We start from the raw sequence: 18,187 nt of genomic DNA on the forward strand, positions 1-18,187 counted from the left end.
TAAGCCCTGGCGATGGTTTACGAATGGACGAAAATTATCGAGCGTGGCGATGACTACGACTAACCGCCAACGACTGCAACGAGACGAGATTAGCGAGTCGAGAGACGCACACCGAGATAATCTAGGACGGTCTGTTCTCCTATAACGCGCGCGTTCACGACGCGAATTTGATATAACGCGATGAACGTATTAAGGGAACACATTTTTACATATATATATAACGCGGACGCAAATTTGGATATAACGCGATTGAGTGAATGGAACTATAGTAGTAGGTTTTCACCCTTTAAACTGGTACAAAAACTGACACCTTTATACAAGGCATCATGTTTGCAATAGCCACAACACAAGCAGTCAAAATGCAAACAAAAAGAAACAACTCTGATAATGATAATGATATGCATCATTTATTTTATTTTACTATAAAAAATGATATGCTTCATTATCATTATCAGAGTTGTTTCTTTTTGTTTGCATTTTGACTGCTTGTGTTGTGGTTATTGCAAACATGATGCCTTGTATAAAGGTGCCAGTTTTTGTACCAGTTTAAAGGGTAAAAACCTACTACTATATTTTGCCACTGGTAAAGGAGGTCTCATAGTGTGAATGGAACTACGTCTCGCGAGTAGGAATGAGCGATCGTACGGCTGCCTCGGCGTAGCATCATCACACAAGGCAGTGGGATGCTGCTGGATGCTTCTAGATGCTACCCGCGCGCATTTGTCTCTGTTCAGTCTGCGTAGGGATTTCGCACGTTTCATCGCGGGACTGCGCTATGCACCCCTATATCATATAGTATTGATAATATCTCGATTTTCCCGTAACGAGGCGTTCTTCGGGTACGTAACCACTGCGTTATAGGAGAACAGGCTGTCGTTTATCAGAGACGACAGTGGACTGCGGGAGGCCAGATAGTGGTAAGTCACTACATATAATTTACTATATTTTTTTTCCTGCAGTACACGCAGGAAGACCACGTTTGCGAATCGACTGACCTAATATTGGGGATTTTTCAGCCCTCACTGCAGCATCACTGCAGCATTAATTACTCGGAGTGAACTAAATCTTTTGACTGCGTTAGCCGACCGGACTACGACACTGACTCACCGAAATCCGGAGGTTGAGACTTTTTTGATCATTTCTAAGGGTCGTTACCCACCGGGCTAAGGACTCTTGACCGAACATTAAATGCGCTAATTCTAGATTTGAAGCTTTCGTGACTGCAAGGATTCATATTCTTAGGTTTTTTCGGTAAAGTCACGTAGGTAAAAAATTAAAATTAATAAAAGTAAAATAAAATAAAAATCACGACGTTTCGGAGGCAACACAAGCTTCCGTCTTCAGGTGGAACCGTCACAGCACGATAGCTGTATCAAGTAAATGAGAAATTCCAAGAGATACTACCCCGTATATATACTGCTTTAGGGGGGGGGTGAGCTTTTATTAATTTAAATTTACATTTTTTACCTACGTGACTTTACCGAAAAAACCTAAGAATATTGAATGCGCTGGCCGCTGTTGTTGAATGAATTACTCTTCGCGGTTAAAGTTTGACCGTGCTTCACCGCGCTGGTCCGGATTTTAGTGGAACGTGGCCATCGTTTTAAAGTGGCCTCTTCTCAGCACTATAATACGGGGGGTTGGAGGGAATGACACTGTACCGTGTGGACGTTGAACTTCTTTCGCACCGTACGTAGCCAAACCGCGCTCATCGGAGGCGCGGGGGAAGAACGACAAACGAAACACAAACAGCAGTTCTAAAGAAATTAGTTCTCAATCAAATGTTTTTTGTATCTTATTAAGTGTGTGTGTGTGGCGGTGGTGGGAGCGGTAGTGTAGCAGGTAGCGTGCTTCGAACCCAGTGAACCGAGTTCGATTCCGGCTCACGGCCAACATCGGCGACGATTATCTGAACCGGTCCTCGGGCCTCCCCTAGGTCGAATCAGCCTCAAATGAGTACCTGGGTGCGGTGCGTACAAACATCGCCACTGGGGAGACAAAGGCGGTCGAGGGGGGATGCTGGCCACCCACCCCTTCGTGTGCCGTGCCGGCCTTCATAGGTGCTACTCGCTAACAGCACTTGCCCCCAAAAGTCTGCCTTGGTGCATAGCTCAGCGCGCTGGACAATTAATTCGGTGACCCGAGTTCGATTCTTGCCCATGGCTACAATTATTTGCAATTTTGATATCTGAACCGGTCCAGTGGCAACCGACGATACCAATCAGGGGTGAGAAACGCGCTTGTTGGTCAACGAAACAACACCCACGCCCGGCACGGCGTGGGGAGAAAAGCCTTCACCATACACCAGTGGGTTGACACAGAGCTGTGACATTGACGTGAATGGATGTCGCGACTTGTTTACTTCGTGTTGTACACGTGCATGTGTGTACAGCGTCTGCGAGTTGCGTGTACGGTGCAATGTTCCAAGACGGAACATGTCTTGGCTCACAAACACGGAATCCACGCGTGTGTTGTTGTAATACAAATTTTGAAATCAAAACGGCGCCTCGAGGATGCTGGTTGTGCGACCACATTTTACTGTGAAACTACAGAGTGATGTATTGCTGCACCGTGTTCATGCGCTGATTTCGTCGCCGTCAACCCATACGGTTGACCCCGTCTTCTTGTGTAGGGAAATTGAGTTTTCATGGCCATACGGCGCACAGGCGTTTCAACACTTCTTCTTTAGTGGTGCCTAACGGCGTGTGCGACTTCACGATGATATTGGTCCCGGTCTAGCACGGCGTGTAGAGTTTGTGCTGCTGTTGTTAATTGTAGCCATGTTTTGATGTTACTGAGCCATGTCGTTTTTGGCCGTCCTGGTCGTTTTTCCCTTCGATTTTTCCTTCCAGGATTTGCTTTAATAGCTGGTATTTGTGGTCGTTTCGGGCAATGTGGCCTAGGTAGTAACACTTCCTGCTAATGATGGTCTTCAGCAGTTGCCTGTCAGTGCCCATATCTTGCACAACTTGTGTATTGGTGGTTTTGGCTGTCCATGGGATTTTCAGCATCCTTCGATACAGCCACAACACGGGCACATTAATTGTGTTTGTCTATTTGTTCTCTCTTGTGATGAGACTTTGTAGGATGAACGTTGAAGTTTATAACGGACACGGGGTTGACTAAAAAGGTCGGAATTTGTCTGTAATAAGGTAAGGCACTGATACAGTGAGGGAAAAAAGTATTTGATCCCCTGCTTATTTTGCACGTTTGCCCACTAACAAAGAAATTATCAGTCTATAATTTTAATGGTAGGTTTATTTGAACAGTGAGAGACAGAATAACAACAACAAAAAATCCAGTAAAACGCATGTCAAAAATTTTATAAATTGATTTGCATTTTAATGAGGGGAATAAGTATTTGACCCCTCTGCAAAACATGACTTACGTAAGAGGTTGACTGGTGTGCTACTACATACTACACTACTATATACTACACTGGTAGATACTACACTACAATATACTACACTGCTATACTACATACTACACTACTATATACTACACTGGTAGATACTACACTACAATATACTACACTGCTACATACTACACTATTATACACTACACTGCAATATACTACACTACTATACACTACACTGCTATACTACATACTACACTACTATATACTACACTACAATACATTGCACTACACTATACACTACACTAATACATACCGTGTCAGCACATAGATCCGCCCGTATTCTTGTACAGGGAATTTGAGGTTTCATGTCCATACTGCGTACACAGCCGTTTCAACACGAGCACAACTAAAATTGTCTCTGTGTTTGTGTTTCTCCCTAGTGATGGGACTGTGTAGGATGAACGTTGAGGTTTATAAGGGACACGGGGTTGACCAATAAGCTCTGAATTGGTCTGTAATAAGGCAGGCACTGATAAGGGGTTGTGTAATATCGTAATTGTGTTATAAGTAGACGGTATATGGACCCAGCGCTTCCTCGTGTAATAAATTGTACAGTATTAGGTTCGATTTAAAGCTTTCGTGACTGCAGGGATTCATCTTCTTGGTTCTTTCGGTAAAGTCACGTAGAATGGAAATAATAAAATAATAAAAATAAAACATAATAAAATAATAATAGAATAAAATGTTTTCTTTTTATTATTTTATTATTTCCATTCTACGTAACTTTACCGAAAGAACCAAGAAGGAGTATTAGGTTCCTCCTGTGCTGCCGTTTGGTTTATTTAGTAAGCTAACTAGTGTCTGGTTTTCGAATTCATCCTAATAATCGTGAAAACGTCAAGCTCCCTAAACTGGAGTCCCGAATCATCGACCTGCATGATTTTTGAGACGTCAGTCAATTCATCGACTTGGGTATTTATTTACCCGACGGCTCTTTTTGTAAACTCCAAACTAAACTAAAAACTACATTTTTTGGGTTTTTATTTTACCAGGTAAGGCCCCACTTAACTATGTCGCTATTTTTTTAGAAGCCACCTGTCTGCCACAAATGACAGCCCAACGAAGTGGCTTATCAATATCGTGTGGAAATTTACAGCAGCAGCTGCAGCAGCAGCAGCCGCCAAGTCCTCTCTGAACCGCGTGGATGTCGATTCTAAATGTGTTGTGGAGGGAAAACCCGGGGTTACCGCCGAAGGAAAAATCCACGCGACCACAGAGAAACACCGCAAATTTCCAGGGTCGGGATCGAACCCATGTCTCCCCTTCCCCCCATTGTTATACCAAGCGAGGTAGTTACTTCACGTTCAAGGGACACTTGATCTACTCGGGTGCAGGCCAGCAATCCACACTCTGATGCCAGTTCCATGTGTTACACCACCCCTTCATTGTTGTGCCATCTATTTAACGCCAGTTGAGCGACTGAACCGACAGTCGGTACAGTTTCAAAATCTACTGCGGTACTTATGTAATCGTTACAGCCCAGCTCCGGTTTAAGTATAACTCGCAACTGCGATTAGCCGTGTCTGGGGCCCAGCTCTCCCCCTCCGCACCTCCGATTCGCACGGCTGGCTACGTACGGTGCGAAAGAAGTTCAACGTACATACATCCGATGGATAGATAAAAAGGCTTGTGTACAGGCACCAGGGGCGCGACTAAGCGGGTGTGTGGCAGCGTTATGCGATGCATAGGGGGCTCAAGTCGGCCATACGTTTTCAAGTTTCAAGTTCATTTATTAGGTATAGCCCTGTGAGCCATTCGGCTCTTGAATCGGGTGCAACCGCAACAAACAAAAAACTAAAACTTGGAGAAGAAAACATCTTACAGTGACTATGTGGCTATGTGCAAACTGAAAATTGAGGGAAAAAAACTGTTAAAATTCCAGAAAAAAAGCACTGCACACCAACGCTGTGTGCAAAAATCCCAGTGGGATGCAAGTCAAACAACAACACCAACCACAAGACAACTTACATTAAGGCCATCAGTCTAACTCCATACTACAACAAACAAACATGGCCAAACCAAAAAACTTTTCGAAATCACCAAAATAAAGCCATAAAAGCAATGTAACAGTGATTATAGGAACTGTGACTGAATGTTCACAATAAACGACATAAACAACATGTACCACCAAACCCTGCAGCCAGACGGGACCTCCGAATCAACAGACAAACAAGTTTTCAAAAAAATTAGAAAAATTATTCCGATTACATATTTTTTAACAAGTAACCACGAATGCGACAAAAAAAGCATCGTTACAAATGACAACATCGAGTAGCGCTCCTGATGTGTGTGTTACTGAACACCAGGCTTGTTTTCGAATTGACATGCGCGTGAAAGGAAGACGCAATGATGACTCTATATTGTGAGTATTGACCCTTTAAATCAGTCTTTTTGTTAACACTGTCACTGTGACACTATCTTCCTCTAAAACCCAAATACACGGGTGGAACGAAAATGGATATGTAGTTGCAGCCGAACGTATTATTGCATGCGGGTTAAACGTATCCGAAGCTATTTCAGTAAAAGTGATTCGGGAGAAAGGAGTGGGAGCCACAGTCGTATCTTGCTTACCCACCCCCGTTGAAATAGGTATTTGTGCACCGTACATGCACAGGAACAGACAGGTCTGCGTACTTAAACACCGGAGGTGAATTTCCTTATTTTCCCCCAGATGTCAGTGCTTTGTATTAACACCCCCTCCCAACATCGTGACGTGTGCAGGGGTTTTTGTGGTCAGGTTGAGATATAAAGTTCAAACTGGTATCAACTCGCTTTGTGGTAAACTTGCCCATGCGTTCTTAGAGATTTCTTGCTGGACCATAGAGATATGAACAAGTGGCAGCCCGAATCTAAACACGGAGCCAGTAGGGTTTTTTTTTTTTAACCCAAGAAAAAAAATGTTATGTGTTTTTGTCAAAACATCAAGCAAATAGTAACAAGCGGAAACAACATGTAGACAGCGCCACAAAATCGGCCAAAATATCCCTCGAAACATAGCCGCACGTCACGATCGAACGTGTCATGTACATTGCAGCAGGCTTTTGAAAAAGGTAAGCATCTAATTTTTTTCCTTTGTCAAGGCGCTCTTCCCCCTCCAACCCAGCTTAAATATACGCTGCCAAGCCTGGTGGTGTTCATTCAGACGCTGTCTTTCCGACAGACCTGTTCTTCACCTGAGGACGGCTGCTTGTGTTGTGGCCGAAACGTCGTGAGAATTATTATACTATGTTTAATTTTTATTATTTTATTATTTCCCTTCTATGTGACTTTACCGAAAGAACCAAGAAGATGAAGACATTCAATTTTTGTTTTTATAATATGCAAGATGCAGAGTTTCTTGATCATCATCATCATCAATCAGCAGCAGCAGCAGCCATGCTCAATCCGCTGCTGGATGAAAGCCTCCCCAATCTCTTGCCACCACGATCCTGCCAAGTAACCGTCGTCACGCGAACTCCGGTCATGCTCGTAGCAGCTTTTGGCTAACCATCGAACAAAGACGGTCACCTCATCGCGCGCTTTCAGATGCGCTTCTGCGGCCGTCTGGAACGCTCTTCCTTCCGATATTAGGAAGCCACTGGAGCTATGCACTTTTAAATCTAAATTGAAAACCGCATTTCTTTACAACTGAGGTTTGTGGAGAGTTGTTTATGCTTTCCCGAGCCTCCGATTAGCACGGTTGGCTATGTACAGTGCGAAAGTTCAAGTTCATGTATTAGGTGTAGCCCTGTGAGCCATTCGGCTCTTGAATCGGGTGCAACCGCAACAGACAAAAAACTAAAACATAAACAAGAAAACATCTTAAAGTGAATATGTGACTGAGTGCAAACAGAAAATCCAAGAAAAGACAGCAAAATATTGCAGAAAAAACACCGTACACCAACGCTGTGTGCAAAAATCCCAGTGGGATGCAAGTCAAACAACAACCACAAGACAACTTAGATGAAGGCCATCAGTCTTACTCCGTACTACAACAAACAAACATGGCTAAACCAATAAACTTTTCGAAATCACCAAAATAAAGCCATGAAAGCAATGAAACAGTGATCATAGGAACTGTGACGGAATTTTCACAATAAATGACATAAACAACATGTACTACCAAAATCCATACATAAAACAAACAAACACACATGCAATCCGCCCCACAACTGCACAAACACACGAGCTGTCGAAAAAAAGAGAACTCCCAAAAAGCCGAGTAACCAATGGGATGTGTAAATCAAATACTGTGAAATGGGTTTTACTTGCCTGATAAACAGATATAGTAAAAAAACGTATTTTCCGCTTATTTATTTTGCCACTTATATTCTCAGCAATGGCGATAATGGTGAGGACGTGGTCGTAAAATATCTATCGGTCAAGATGTGGTAGCCAAACGAGATACGAGACGTTGAGACTGAAAATGACCATATCAGGCGTGCATACACATGCCCACGGCTACTTTACATTTCTCAACAGTCAATAAGATGGGGGGGGGTGGGTTGTTTTTATTTGCGTATTTCCTTGAATGTCCGTGTTCCTCTTTGCTGCCTCTTGCAACGTTGTGCATATTTCAGCTTCTCGTAAAATATTTTTTGTCAATGTCCATTTTGTCTGCTCCATGCCACAGCAGTTGTGCCCACACTGATGTACTACACACGTTCTTCTATTGGCACGTGGACATTGGTGTTAACAAGGAACTCATGCAGACATGCGCGACTCACAAAGTACACGACATTAACAGACGAAGATAAACTAAATAAATTTCGATTTAAAGCTTTCGTGACTGCAGGGATTCATCTTCTTGGTTCTTTCGGTAAAGTCACGTAGAAGGGAAATAATAAAATAATAAAACATAATAAAATACAATTCTCACGACGTTTCGGCCACAACGCAAGCAGCCGTCCATCCTGCTTGCGTTGTGGCCGAAACGTCGTGAGAATTATTTTATTATGTTTTATTTTTATTATTTTATTATTTCCCTTCTACGTGACTTTACCAAAAGAACCAAGAAAATAAACTAAATAATAAAAAAAATGGTAAATTATTTTTTTTATTTTACCAGGTAAGGCCGACTGTGCTCTTTAGCCCCCTTTTTCAGAAGCGAACTGGCAATTATCGCTCAACCAAGTGGCTTATCAAGTGGAAACTTATTGCAGCTAAAAACTCTAAATGGATGTTTCTAAATGTGGATGGGAAAAACCAGAGGGCTGTTATTTGTGATGGCCACGTGGCTTCTGACAAAAGAACAACATAGCTCGGGTGGGCCTTATCTTGTAAAGTGAAAAGAGTAAATAGTAGTCATCGAATTGTAAACGTCGTGGAGTGGACATACTCTCCAACACACCGGTGTGCTGAACCAGTAACCAATCGGCATGTTTCATTTACGTGCGGAGGGAGATTGAGCTGAAAGCACAATCTGCTTAAATTTCAGCCAGATGTGTAGTCTTGAAGTCCTGGGCAAGAGGAGTTACAAGTTGGATGTCTTTTTTCGATTTAAAGCTTTCGTGACTGCAGGGATTCATCTTCTTGGTTCTTTCGGTAAAGTCACGTAGAAGGGAAATAATAAAATAATAAAAATAAAACATACTAAAATAATTTTATTTTATTATGTTTTTTTTATTTACCTTATAAAATAAATTTTATTATGTTTTATTTTTTTTATTTTATTATTTCCCTTCTACGTGACTTTACCGAAAGAACCAAGAAGATGACACCATCTGCTTGTGACAACGCGGCTTCGTCATTTTTTTCTTTCTACGCCTTGAAGAGCTGTAGATGTAAGGCTCTCGTAACTCGGGCTTGAGTTGCGTCGATGTTACGGCGTTTTCTTCAAGTGGTGGGCTCAGGTGACTGAGACACCGGAAGCGAGTATGACTCACGTATGTTTGATTTTTAGCAGGCAAAGTGACATGGCCACGAATGATTGCTCAAAGAAGTGGTGGTTTTACGCAGAAATGTACAGCAGCAAAAAAACAACTCAAAAACGCACGTTTCTAAATGTGGTTCATAATCAACGTTTTTGGGTTTAGATCGCGTGATTTATAAATGTGTCGTAACCCTCCACCACCCGACACGGCCAATCAGTAAAAAAGTGTAACGTTGACAAAAGACAAATAGTTCACTGCCTTAGCCCACCGGTGTGTTGAAGCGTGAAACCACAACATTTACAATTTTTTTTTTTTAAATGTGGAGTCGAAAAACCGGAAATTTTGAAGGGGAACTTCAAATGGGTTTCAGTGATTAATTCCTTCTGGTGGTCATGCTGTTCCTAGTTCGGGGGGGTTGTAGCGAAACTTACAATGGCAAAATGCTCAGACAAAAAGCCTGCGTGATTTTAACATGAATAAAATCACGCCACACAGCGAATTCCTTGTTGGACATCAGAGGTGTGGTGACGATATCTCGTCTTCGTTCATATATTGTAAGAAATGTCAGGGTTATGCCAAGTGCTATGAGGATGTAAGTATTTTTGTGGAATCGTATGGCCAGGACATCATGGAACATTGGACTCTCGCGGTAAGCCGACAACACTTGTCAGGGTTTATTCAAGATTTGAAGTTTTCGTGACTGCAAGGATTCATAATACTCTTTGGTTTTTTCGGTAAAGTCACGTAGGTAAAAAATTAAAATTAATTGATACAAGTGATACAGTAATTCTGCTGTGACGGTTCCACCCGAAGACGGAAGTTTGTGTTGCCTCCGAAACGTCGTGATTTTTTATTTTTTTACCTACGTGACTTTACCGAAAAAAACAGAGTTTGTAAGGGTTTGTTTGCTACTCAGTAGCCGCTATTAGTTCACGAAGCATATGCCTATTTCAAAAAATGGTAATCAGAAAACACGAAAAAATATATAATTCTCATCAGGTCTCATGGTGTTCAGTGCAGTCTCCAACTCTTGTTATCACTTCTATCGTTCTGGCGCATCTGTTTATGTGCTATGAAGAGAGGCCCGGTGCCTGAAACGTTGCCAGTTTTTGTTCTTTATGTTAAGGGCGCACAGTGTTGCCCATGAGAGTGTTGAGTATGAAAAAATAAGATTAGGTTTGACCCTTTCTGACAATAAAACAGGTTAACATGTTCAAACAGCAAATAGAAACCTTTTGAGCACGTCTGTTTGCATGTTCACCACAAGTACGTGTGGTTAATGCGAACTTGATTCCTTGAAAAAGGTTTCTATTTGGCGTTTGAACATCTCAACACAACTTGTTTTATTGCCAGAAAGGGTAAAACTTATTATGTTATTTTGTTGTGTTCACTGCGCGTGTGCGCCTCTGCCAAAGCAGCGACATCACCAAACAATTTGCTCCACTTATGCCGCACTAACGTTGCTCTTCGTTGCCAATTTCAGTTTCCCAAAATGACTCCAAACCGACATTATCTGCCTCTCCATGTCTACGATTTCAGTCTCCTTTCCATGCCATTACTGTCGAGGTACTGACGTCACTCTTGATGTGTGTTTCCAGTTGTCAGATTCACGTTCAGCGAAACTCGTTGAAGGCGACTGTTGTTGTTCTCGTGTGATACTTTTATCTTGAACCCCACTTGGCAGACTTTTCTTATCACGTTCACGAGCGCGCGGTTGCGTCGCTGAACCACGACGGATAGTGACGGCCTTGGTGGTGGTGTTCACCCAGCAGCGGATGGATCATGACTGATGATCATAACGCAGACACAAGAATGAAAAGTCAATCACAATCACCATTCGTACACGAAAATGAAAGTCAATCATTGCCAAAGTGAATTGAGTTTATTAAATGCAATACATTTAACCACCAAGCTCCCAAAAAAACGTCTTTAAAATTATGTGCCTTGTACATAATACACACGCAATTCTCATACATGTACTCATATACACCCATGCAGATATATGTACGCGTGCTTATCTACAAATTCTGCGTATACATACTTAATGCAGAAACACACACACAAAACACATTTCAGCGGAGGGAGCTGGTAGGAACGTTGGGTTGCTCGGTCAATAGCCAGGGTCAACGGTGGCGTGGTGTATTCCGCAAATATGCCCGACTGTGAGGGCGGGCACAAGCCGGCGTGAGTAGGTTAAACGTTGAGTTTTATAAGGGCACCACAGGGTGACCAGCCCCTCCCCACCCAGCCCCACCCCTCCCCTCCCAGCCCCTCCCCACCCTCCCCATCCTCCCCTCTCCACCCAGCCCCTCCCATTTTTGGATGCACGACGGACGGACGGACACAATAATCCCCTGTGGGCTGATGTAACCAGGAAGTTCCTACCAGTATAACCCACACACTTGCACGTAAAATGTAAGAGGAGTTGACAATTCCTATTGTGTTCTCACCTGGTTAAAATCCATCCTTCAATCGATCGAGTAACATGACACGTGCCACACACGGGAGCGGCGACGCAGTGGTTACTATGGGACCGTCCATAAATGACGTCACGCGATTTTGGACGATTTTTGACCCCCCCCCCCCTCGTCACACGGCGTCACATAAAGTCAGACCCCCCCCCCTCAAATATGACGTCACAAAGCTCTGCCCCCCCCAAATAAAACATGCTTCAAATCGCTTTAAACTATTGTCATTGTAGTGCGTCTTTAATGTGGCGCTGCACTCTGATGTTGTAGGAGAACACATTTATTAAAAAGTCTATTTAATTAAGTAGAACGTGATAATTGGTTCTTTACCCTTCTATCTGGCAACAAAACTGACACCTTTTTACAAGGAGTCATGTTTGCATAGACCGCAATACCTGCAGTCATAAATACAAACAAAAGACATAACTCTGATAATGTGCACTGTCCTTGAAGTTGATTGGTCCACACCCGAGACAGCTTTCCTTGTCTCACATGGGTTGGACCAGAAGACGCCAAAAGGCGCCAGATAGAAGGGTAAAGAACCAATTATCATATTTTTACTGGCAAATGAGGTCCCCATAGTGTAAGTAGAACGTGTTGTCTATATTTATTGAAAGTTGCGCATTTTGATGTGACGTCACATAAAACAATAAATATTTTTATTATTTTATTATTTCCCTTCTACGTAAAACAATAAATATTTTCAATTATTTTATTGTTTCCCTTCTACGTGACTTTACTGAAAGAACCAAGAATATGAATCCCTGCAGTCACGAAAGCTTTAAATCAAAATTCTATGTTTATTTTAAGTTGAGCATTTTGATGTGACGTCACATTTCTCACCCCCCCCCCTCGTCACACATCGTCACAAATGTCTGACCCCCCCCCCCCCCCCTAGGTGCGTGATCTGAATTAGAATGTTACGTCCGCGGCTATCACCAGTGGCGAGTGGGTATCTGAGCCGGATCCCGGGACATCAACCAACCCACCCTTGTGGTGAAGTATGGTCAAACAACTTCCCTGGACCGACACGGCTTGGAAAACCTCAAAACAGCAGTGGATTTAACAACGACTTAACCACAGCAACTGTACCGGCATGTAAACATGTACTCTGTACAGTACTATATTTAAATCAGTTTCGCAGTGGGCCTTTACCGGACATATTTTCGCAATTTATTTTGCACGTTTCGTTTTCAGAAATAAAACTGGCAAACACACATCACGTGCGATGAATGTGGTCTCAAAGAAAGTATAATGAAGGGAAGGGAGTTTACTCGGGGGATCTAAGGGCGTGGGTAGCGATGCCCTCCTGTGTTTGTTTGAAAAGTGAGTTCGAGAAGCTTTGAAAGAGGATAACTTTGGGTACTTTTTGTGACTTTTATGTAATTTGAGGTTTAGGGATTGCGGGGGGCTATTTACAATAAAGCGGGGGGGGGGGGTAATTAAACTCTCTATCACCCAACAAGATTGTCACGTTTACAAAAAAAATATTGCTGTATTCATTGTAGAATATTTTACGGGAATAATATGGCCAATAAAGCTCCCCCTTGTCAGTGGTCAAAGCCTTTTCACGCCTGAAGTGAACATAGTGTTGGTTATTTCGGTACAAGTCACGTGACTTTACCGAAAAAAACAAGAATATGAATCCCTGCAGTCACGAAAGTTTAAAATCAAAATTTAAGTGAACATGTTGTTCTGTTATAATGATAATTGGTTTTTTACCCTTCTATCTGGCAACAAAACTGACACCTTGAAGCTGGTTGTGTCGGGTGGTGGCGGGTTTTAACGACACATTTATATATTTACGCGATCTAACCCAAAACACCTCTATTATGCAGCTCGGCGAGCACTGGAGGGACACGGTGAGATCTTGCAGCACCCGTCACGGCACGCCACAGAGAATGTTGTCCACCGCTGCAGCCTGGTCATGGTTTTTGTTGTTGTTGTTGAGTCTTGACCATCAGCCATAATCATCCATTCTAGCGTCGTGTTGTGCTCCAATCTCTGTGACTGTTCTTGACGATGTGATGTCTCTTCACTTTGGCGTGTTTGACTCCGATCCGTGTTTTCCTCTTTCTGCATCGCTGGTAAGGTTCCCAGCGTGTGCTTCCTGGTGGCGAAGCGCCAGGCGGCGAGTGGAATGGGAAGCTTGCGAGTTCAATTCCTGGTTTATGGTTTGACTCAGCCCCATCATCACTCAGGCATCGATACAAAAAAGTACCACTTTATGGGAAAGTTTGGTTGTCCAGTGAATATAATCGCCTCCTTTTTTAAATCCTTTATATTAAGTTCGCTTGCTTGCTTGCTTGCGTGCTTGCGTGCTTGCTTGCTTGCTTACGACTGTGCAAATCTTTCGGTCGTTTTTTAACCCACTTCCCGTGATCCAATCGAGCTGACATTTTGCACATAGACTCGTTGTGCGTGACAATTAATGTTCGTGAAATTTTTTTTCCAAAATTTTACACTGTTTAGGGAAAACAAATTAAATATTTAATTACCAATTGCTTAATACTGGCAGACAATCATCTGACCCATAGGTGGCAGCCATCTCAAGCCAGAGGACGAGAGGACTCTAGCCGTCACGCATATAAAGGATTTATAGTGAAAAACTTTGTTTTTACGGGTTATACTTATTTCGATTTAAATCTTTCGTGACTGCAGGGATTCATCTTCTTGGTTCTTTCGGCAAAGCAGCTCTGCGAGTACTTTACCGAAAGAACCAAGAAGATACTCGCCTCCGTCATAGAAATGTGGAATTTCCACTACGGGCTCAGGGATGTCGACGGGAGACGAACACAGCCTCTGCTCATTTGAGCGAGGAAATCACGGTGACGAAATCCACTCTGTCGCCAGTCTCGTCCATCTATAATAATATAATAATTCGCCTTCTCAACCACGATGTGTCGTTATGCCCTTCTCTCACTCTCCTCTCGAAACAGTCAATGCGTCATCTCTACATGTGCGCCTGCTCTCTTTCACCCACGCCGATCCTTCTTGATGCGTCTCGAGGAAAGAAATCACGCAGAGAAGCGAAACTGCAAACAGTGGGCGCCGCGGTGGCTGTCTCCCCGACAGACCTGTTCCCCACCTGAGGACGGCTGCTTGCGTTGTGGCCGAAACGTCGTGAGAATTATTTTATTGTTTTATTTTTATTATTTTATTATTTCCCTTCTACGTGACTTTACCGAAAGAACCAAGAAGATGACCGACGGTAATTAAGCAGGTGTTTATCCTGCCACAACCATTGAGAGTACGGGTAGTAAAATGTCACTGTTCATAGTTGTTCTATCTTATTTACCGGGTAATGGTCTATTTTACCGAGTTAATTGCATCCTCAGCGTTTAGCAGTGCGGCTATTTTGCTTTGGACGCCATCATCGATCTTGGCAGTGATCGTGGTGCTCTCAGCGTCCCTGCAGCGTTCCCACTAATCTCCCCATTCGCCCCCCCCCACCCTCCCCCTCTCTGACTTATTTAACTGCCCTAACCCTGGTTTATCTCCCACTTCAGTAAAAATGTCCTTGCTGTGATGATGAATGCTTGTGTTGCAATCGAAACGCCGAAACGTCGTGAGAATTATTTTATTATGTTTTTTTTCATTCTACGTGACTTTACCGAAAGAACCAAGAACAGTCGAATTCAATGTCTAGTGCGTGTGTTATTTACTGGGGAGTAGCGTCGTGTAGCGGGTACTACGAACCCCGCGACGAGAGTTCGATTCCCGCTCACGGCCACCAACACCAGTGACGATAATTATCTGAAGCGGTCCTGGGCTTCCCCTAGGTCGACTCAGCCTCAAATGAGTACCCTGGCACGGTGGGTAAACATCGCCACGCGGGTGACAACGGGCAGGCTGCCGTGGGTCATGGACCTCATGGGTGCTTGTCGCAAACAGAACTTCAGGGCCACACGGGAGATATCCGTCATTGTTATTTGGTGAACTGCCCATACAGTACAGCATTGTCAAATGATATTGCATGTCATCTTCTTGGTTCCTTCGGTAAAGTCACGTAGAAGGGAAATAAAAAAAAACATAATAAAATAATTCTCACGACGTTTCGGCCACAACGCAAGCAGCCGTCCTCAGGTGGGGAACAGGTCTGTCGGGGAGACAGCCACCGCGGCGCCCACTGTTTGCAGTTTCGCTTCTCTGCGTGATTTCTTTCCTCGAGACGCATCAAGAAGGATCGGCGTGGGTGAAAGAGAGCAGGCGCACATGTAGAGATGACGCATTGACTGTTTCGAGAGGAGAGTGAGAGAAGGGCATAACGACACATCGTGGTTGAGAAGGCGAATTATTATATTATTATAGATGGACGAGACTGGCGACAGAGTGGATTTCGTCACCGTGATTTCCTCGCTCAAATGAGCAGAGGCTGTGTTCGTCTCCCGTCGACATCCCTGAGCCCGTAGTGGAAATTCCACATTTCTATGACGGAGGCGAGTATCTTCTTGGTTCTTTCGGTAAAGTACTCGCAGAGCTGCTTTGCCGAAAGAACCAAGAAGATGAATCCCTGCAGTCACGAAAGATTTAAATCTAAATATTGCATGTCCATAATATAATTTTCTTTTTGGGGTTACATCGCATAAATATAAATCCCACTACCACCCGACACAGCCAATTAGTAAGGTTTGTCACGTAAACAGAACATGCCAATTCGTTACTAGTACAGCGACATCGGTGTGTGTGTGTGTATATTGAATGTCCATGCAATCTGAATAGCTTGGCTCGGGGTGTCCGTGTTGTGTGCACATGCTCCCTTTCCCTTGAGAGCGATGCAAGTTTACTGACGCAAACATTTCGCCCGGCAGTACAGCGTGCGCGTGTGTGCCGTGGTACGTTGTGTGCAATTTGTGTAAGGGGTCGTCCATAAATGACGTCACGCACCTAGTGGGGAGGGGGGGGGTCAGACATTTGTGACGATGTGTGACGAGGGGGGGGGGTGAGAAATGTGACGTCACATCAAAATGCGCAACTTTAAATAAATGTAGACAACACGTTCTACTTTATTAAATAGACGTTTTAATAAATGTTTTCTCTTTTCGATTTAAAGCTTTCGTGACTGCAGGGATTCATCTTCTTGGTTCTTTCATTCAGACTCTGTCTACTTGACAGACCTGTTCTCCACCTGAAGACGGCTGCTTGCGTTGTGGCCGAAACGTCGTGAGAATTATTTTATTATGTTTTATTTGTATTATTTTATTATTTTCCTTCTCCGTGACTTTACCGAAAGAACCAAGAACATTTTTTCTCCTACAACATCAGAGTGCAGCGCCACATTAAATACGCACTACAATGACAATAGTTTAAAGCGATTTGAAGCATGTTTTATTTTCAAAATGGAAATATGGTTGGGGGGGGGCAGAGCTTTGTGATGTCATATTTGAGGGGGGGGGGGGGAGGACGGTCAAAAATCGTCCAAAATCGCGTGACGTCATTTATGGACGGCCCCTACTAGTACTGTACAATGTTGAACATGCATGGAAACCACTACTGCCGCAGCACCACGATTGTTCGCGTACGTTTAAAGGAAGCTCCGTGAAATAGTTTCGGTTAGCGTTTGGGGTAGATGCTTCAACAGACTTGCCCCGGACTTCGTGATGATCCATTTGCAAGACCACAATGGCCATTGACGCCACGAAAACATAAACTTACTGCCGAGCTTTTGCGTGGGATGAACGATGAATTTTCAATCTTCTTCGGGACCCTGTTCTACTGGATATCCGTTTCTTTAAAAAAAAAACCCCCACAAGAGTCGCTTCTTAATATTGGATACCATGCGTGTACAGTTTACCATGGGAGTCCAATTAACCATGGAAATCCAGTTCACCATGGGAGTCAAATTCACCATGGAAGTGCAGTTCACGATGGGAATATTGCTCACCATGGGATCCCAGTTCACCATCAAAGTCCAGTTTACCATGGTAGTCTAGTTCACCACGGGAGTCCAATTCACCATTGAAGTTCAATTCACCATGGGTCTCAAATTCACCATGGAAGTCAAGTTCACGATGCCAGTATAGTTTACCATGGGAGTCCAGTTCACCATCAAAGTCCAGTTTACCATGGGCAGGAGTCGGCTCATGAAGGACTGCTTGGTGACGTTATTTATCTATGAAGGACCGCCGTCCCGTATTCACCGCACAGTATATTCCGTCTCTTGAAATAGAGGGGGGTTACCGAATTTGAATGAATGGCTCTTCTTGTTATTTTGGTTGCTTACCTAACACGACTGACTCACTAAGCAAGCACAACTGACCATACACTCACCAGACACGCTCACTACCTCTGGGATACGCTGTACAGTATATAGAGACAGGCGTAATGCACACACACCCACGCACTCTCATTCTCCCACGCACACACACTCACCCACGCACGCACACACACTCACCCACGCACACACACGCACACATACTCACTCACCCACGCACCCACACTCACCCACG

This window comes from Lethenteron reissneri, chromosome 13 (genome assembly GCF_015708825.2).
Source record: "Lethenteron reissneri isolate LAM-NWPU_2019-01 chromosome 13, ASM1570882v1, whole genome shotgun sequence".
Taxonomy (NCBI): Eukaryota; Metazoa; Chordata; class Hyperoartia; order Petromyzontiformes; family Petromyzontidae; genus Lethenteron; species Lethenteron reissneri.